The sequence below is a fragment of the Felis catus genome, chromosome A1, assembly GCF_018350175.1.
Source record: "Felis catus isolate Fca126 chromosome A1, F.catus_Fca126_mat1.0, whole genome shotgun sequence".
Classification (NCBI taxonomy): domain Eukaryota; kingdom Metazoa; phylum Chordata; class Mammalia; order Carnivora; family Felidae; genus Felis; species Felis catus.
Genome location: NC_058368.1, coordinates 224245787 through 224251786, shown reverse-complemented (window position 1 = coordinate 224251786; position 6000 = coordinate 224245787). Strand labels below are relative to the sequence as shown.

At 38.2% G+C, this 6000-nt stretch overlaps 1 long non-coding RNA gene across 1 annotated transcript in view; it reads left to right on the top strand.

The window, feature by feature from the left end:
* The first annotated feature begins 3417 nt into the window (after window positions 1-3417).
* LOC123380439 overlaps window positions 3418-6000 on the top strand; it is a 57881-nt gene continuing 55298 nt past the window's right edge. The window contains exon 1 of the long non-coding RNA XR_006586191.1: window positions 3418-3599. This is a non-coding gene — a long non-coding RNA (uncharacterized LOC123380439). The remainder of the gene's footprint in view (window positions 3600-6000) is intronic.

Here is a 6000-nt window from a genome sequence, read left to right as displayed (position 1 = left end):
GCCTGGATTGCTATGTACTTTCCTCTTATGACCGCCTTTGCTGCATCCCAGAGGTTTTGGGTTATGGTGCTATCATTTTCATTGACTTACATATACTTTTTAATTTCTTCTTTAGCTGGTTGGTTAGCCCATTCATTCTTTAGTAGGATGTTATTCAGTCTCCAAGTATTTGTTACCTTTCCAATTTTTTTCTTATGGTTGATTTCGAATTTCATAGCACTGTGGTCTGAAAATATGCATGGTATGATCTTGATCTTTTTGTACGTACTTAGGGCTGATTTGTGTCCCAGTATATGGTCTATTCTGGAGAACGTTCCATGTGCACTGGAGAAGAATGTATATTCTCCTGCTTTAGGATGAAATGTTCTGAATATATCTGTTAAGTCTATCTGGTCCAATGTGTAATTCAAAGCCATTGTTTCCTTGTTGATTTTTTTATTAGATGGTCTGTCCATTGCTGTGAGTGGGGTGTTGAAATCTCCTACTATTATGGTATTACTATCAATAGGTTTATGTCTGTGATTAATTGATTTCTATATTTGGGTGCTCTCACATTTGATGCATACATGTTTACAATTGTTAGGTGTTCTTGGTCTATAGACCCCTTGATTATGATATAATGCCCTTCTGAATCTCTTGATACAGTCTTTATTTTTAAGTCTAGATTGTCTGATATATGTATGGCTACTCCAGCTTTCTTTTGTTGACCATTTGCATGATAGATGGTTCTGCATCCTCTTATTTTCAATCTGTAGGTGTCTTTAGGTCTAAAGTGGGTGTCTTGTAAACAGCATATAGATGTGTCTTGTTTTCTTATCCATTCTGTTTTCTTATCCATCCTATGTCTTTTGATTGGAGCATTGAGTCCATTGACATTTAGAGTGAGTACTGAAAGCTATGAATTTATTGCTATTATGATGCTTGTAGAGTTGGAGTTCCCGTGGTGTTCTCTGGTCCTTTCTAATCTTTTGTTGCTTTTGGTATTATTGTATACATGTGTGTGTGTGTGTGTGTATATATATATATATATTTTTTTTTTTTTCTCCCTTCAGAGAGTCCCCCTTAAAATTTCTTGCTAGGCTGGTTTAGTGGTCACAAACTCCTTTAATTTTTGTTTGTGTGGGAAACTTTTTATCTCTCCTTCTATTTTGAATGACAGCCTTGCTTGATAAAGAATTCTTGGCTGTATGTTTCTCTGATTCAGCACATTGAATATATCCCACCACTCTTTTCTGGCCTGCCAAGTTTCTGTGGATAGGTCTGTGGCAAACCTGATCTGTCTTCCCTTGTGGGTTAGGGACTTTTTTTCCTTTGCTATTTTCATGATTCTCTCCTTGCCTGAGTATTTTGTGAATTGACTATGATATGCCTTCTTGATGGTCATTTTTTGTTGAATCTAATGGGAGTCCTCTGTGCTTCCTGGATTTTGATGTCTGTGTCTTTCCCCAGGTTAGGAAAGTTTTCTGCTATGATTTGCTCACATAACCCTTCTACCCCTATTTCTCTCTCTTCCTCCTCTGGGACCCCTATGATTCTGATATTGTTCCTTTTTAATGAGTCACTGATTTCTCTAATTCTTAAATTGTGCTCCTTTGCCTTCGTCTCCCTCTTTTTTTTGCTTTGTTAAGTTTGTCCTCTATATCGCTGATTCTCCGTTCTGCCTCATCCATCTTTGCCGCCGCTGCATCCGTCCATGATTGCAACTCAGTTATATCATTTTTAATTTCATTCTGGCTACTTATTACTTATTTTATGTATGTAGAAAGGGATTCTAATCTATTTTTGACTCCAGCTAGTATTCTTATTATCCTGATTCTAAATTCTGGTTGAGACATCTTGCTTGTATCTGTGTTGGTTAAATCCCTGGCTGTCGTTTCTTTGTGCTCTTTATTTTGGGGTGGATTCCTTCGTTTTGTCATTTTGAAGGGAGAAAAGGAATTAATGAGGTAGATTTTAAAAAAATTAAAATAAAAATTAAACACATACACACACACAAATCGAATAGATGATGCTAGATCCTAGGTGTGTTTTGGTCTGGGTGTAGAAAGTGGTTTGGCATATTAGAGAAACAAACAAACGACAAAAAGGAAATCATTTGAGATTTTGAAAAAATGAATACACTAAAATAGACTAAAATACACAAAAGGAGAGAATATAGTAGAAAAAATAATAGAAACATATTTTTAATAAAAATTAAAAAGAAATATGAATTTTTTTCATTTTCTGTATTTAAGAAAAAAGAAAATAAATGAAAACGAGAAAAAAAGATAAAAAAGAAAAAAGAAAAGGCAAAAAAAGAAAACGTTTGAAAATTTGAAAAAGTCTACTGTAGTAGATGAAAATAAAATGACGGGAGTAAGATTTTGAAAAGATTTACATAAAAGCAAAAAATATAGTAATAAAAATTAAATAAAAATATTTTAAAAGAAATTGAAAGTAAAAATGAGTTTTTTTCTCTTTCTGCATTCAAAGAAAAGAAATTAAAAAGAGAAAAAAAGAAAAAGAAAGAAAAAACAGGGAATTGTTTGAAAATTTAAAAGGTGAGTACACTGAAGTAGACTAAAATAAAATGATGGAAGTAAAGTAGAAATTGAAAAAAAAATACACAAAAGTAAAAAATATAGTAATAAAAATTAAAGACAGATATTTTTAATAAAAATCAAAAATAAAAATGAGTTTTTTCTCTTCCTGTATTCAAGAAAAAGAATTATAAAAGAAAAAAAGGAAAAAGAGAAAAAAATTGAACAGATGAACCTGCTGACTGAAGTAGGACTGAAATTGCTTCGTTTTCCCCTAGAGGTCAGTCCATGTAGCTCTTTATAGTCCATAATTAAGCAATTAAGCCTGGGGTGAAGTTTGTGTTCTTGAAGAGAGAAGTTGGCCCAGTTGGGCAGGGCTCGGTGTAACAGCTCCACTCTCCACTAGATGGCGCTGCTAGCCTACTGGGGTGGATTCTTGCGGTGCTCATCGGTGCACATGCGCGGGAATGGTGAAAAATGGCTCCACCCAGCCACACAGTCTGTTCTTTGGGATCAGCAATCGCGCACCGGTCCTCCGTTTTCAGCTCTCGTCCACTCCCTGCTTTTCCATTCTCTGTGACCAGGCCCCAGGCAGTACCTCTCTCCCAAGTTTTGTCCCAGACGTGGCTGTTTTCCCCTGCCCCTTACTTCGGAAGGACTGAGGCTTTGACCCGCTCCGCGCCTCCGCAGGAGGGACTCACTGAGCAATGGCCAAATGAGCAGTGGCCGCATGTCAGCTGCACCCAGGAACGCCTGCCGGACCCTGCTGTTGCCGGTGCCCCGAGACTGTGGCCAGGTGCCAGCCCGCCCTCCAAAAATTCACGAGACAGTGTAGCCTCAGCGTTTCAGGGACCACGGAAAATCGCAACACACATCTGGCACCAGGCTTCACCCTCGGCAACCTTCCCCCAGCACCAGAGAATGTGGCCGCCTTCCGGGGTCTGCCGGGACCTGGTGGCTTCAACAGTCTCTACCAAATGTCCTTCCAGCAGGGGAACCGCTTTTCCCCGTGTGGCCCGAGACCCTCCCGGACCCCTCTCTACTCCTGGGGATTCGCCTTTCCCACCAGAGCACCGCCAGGTATGGAGTTGTGGAGTTGCAGCCTTTGCACTCCCTTTGTTTACAGTCTTAATGGAATTTTAACCCTCTCCTTTCTCCCTTTTTAGTTTAGTCCCTGCGGCTGTTTCCAGTTTTCCACTTTCTCTCCAGCTGCTTTTGGGGAGAGGTGGTTTTCCCGTACGCTCCCCCCCCCCCCAGTCTCCGTCCTCTCTGCCCACAAAAGGGGTTGCCTACCTTTTGGGGCTTCTTGCTCCCCAAGTTCAGCTCTTCGTGTTGTGTGCCTGCTGAATTCTGTGGTTCAGGTTGTGTGGATTGTTGTGTTAATCCCCCAATCGGTTTTCTAGGTGTGTAGGATGGTTTAGTGTTGGTCTGGGTGTATTTCATGGACGCAAGACACACAAAAAGCTTCCATGCTGTTCTGCCATCTTGGCTCCTCCCCTCTGCCTCACATGTTCTGCACCAACTGGCCAGGTTGTTCTCCACTACCTATGAATCTGTATATATGTTAATATCAGGCCATATCTTTATACACAAAGTGACTGCTCCCAGTTCTGCTAATAGAGTAGATTGTCTCTCACCACTGTCTTTAAGGCCACTCATGAGTATAGGTCTACTACAGCTGTCCTTCACTTTTAAAAAAAAAATTCAGGTTTTTATTTAAATTCTAGTTAGTTAAACCATATGGTATATTGGTATCAGGTGTAGAATTTAGTGATTCATTACTTGCACATAACACCCACTGCTCATCACCACAAGTGCCCTCCTTAACACCCAACACCCATTTAGACCATCCCCCACTGACCTTCTTCCATAGTTGGGCCTCTTATGGTTTGTTTCCATCTCTTCTTTTTTTCCTTCCCCTATGTTTATCTGTTTTGTTTCTAAATTCCATATATGAGTGAAATAACATGGTATTGCCTTTCTCTGAATGATTAATTTTGCTTTATATATATATATATATATATATATATATATATATATATATATATGTATGTATATACACACACCGCATCTTTATCCATTCATCAGTTGATGGCTATTTGGACTCTTTCCATACGTTGACTAAAGTTGATAATAGTGCTATAAACATCAGGGTGCATGTGCCCCTTCAAATCAATATGTTTGTATCCTTTAGATAAATACCTAGTAGTAAAATTGTTGAATCATAAGGTAGTTCTAATTTTAACTTTTTGAGGAACCTCCAAACTGTTTTCTGGAATGGCTGCACAAGTTTGCATTCCCACCAACAGTGGAAGAAAGATCCCCTCTCTCTGCATCCTTGCCCACGTCTGTTGTTTCTTGTTTTGTTAATTTTAGCCATTCCGACAGGTGTGAGGTGGTATCTCATTGTGGTTTTGATTTGCATTTCCCTGATGAGGAATCATGTTGAGCATCTTTTCATGTGTCTGTTGGCCATGTGTATGTCTTCTTTGGAAAGATGTCTGTTCATGTCTTCTGCCCATTTCTTAACTGGATTATTTATTTTTTGGGAGTTGAGTTTGATAACTTCTTTATAGATTTTGGATACTAACTCTTTATCAGATATGTCATTTGCAGATATCTTCTCCCATTCCGTAGGCTGTCTTTTAGTTTAGTTGATTGTTTCCTTCACCATGCAGAAGCTTTTTATTTTCAAGTAGTCCAATATTTCATTTGTGCTTTTGTTTCCCTTGCCTCCAGAGACAGATCAAGTAAAGAGGTTGTTGCTTGTGATCTTCTTTAGTATTTTGTTGGTTTCCTGTGTCAAATTTAGATCTTTATTTCGTTTTGATTTTATTTCTGTGTATGGAGTGAGAAAGTGGTCCAGTTTCATTCTTCTGCATGTTGCCATTCAGTTTTCCCAACACCATTTGTTGAAGAGACTGTCTTTTTTCCATCGGATATTCTTTCTTGCTTTGTTTAAGATTAGTTGATCATATAGTTGTGGGTCCATTTCTGGGTTTTCTATTCTGTTCCACTGATCTATGTGTCTGTTTTTGTGCCAGTACAATACTGTCTTGGTGATTATAACTTTATAATATAGCATGAGGTCCAGAATTATGCTTCATCCAACTTTGCTTTTCTTTCTCAAGACTGCTTTGGCTATTCAGGGTCTTTGTGGTTCCATATTAATTGTACAATTGTTCTAGCTTTGTGAAAAATGCTGGAGGTATTTCGATAGGGGTTACATTAAATGTGTAGATTACTTTGGGTAGTATAGACATTTTAACAATATTTGTTTTTCTAATCCATGATCATGGAATGTTTTACCATTTCTTTGTGTCATCTTCATTACCTCTCATAAGTGTTCTATTGTTTTCAGAGTATAGATCTTTTACCTCTTTGGTTAGATTCATTCCTAGGTATCATTATTGGTGTATAGAAATGCAACAGATTTCTGTACATTGAGTTTATATCCTGCAACTATGCTGAATTTGTGTGT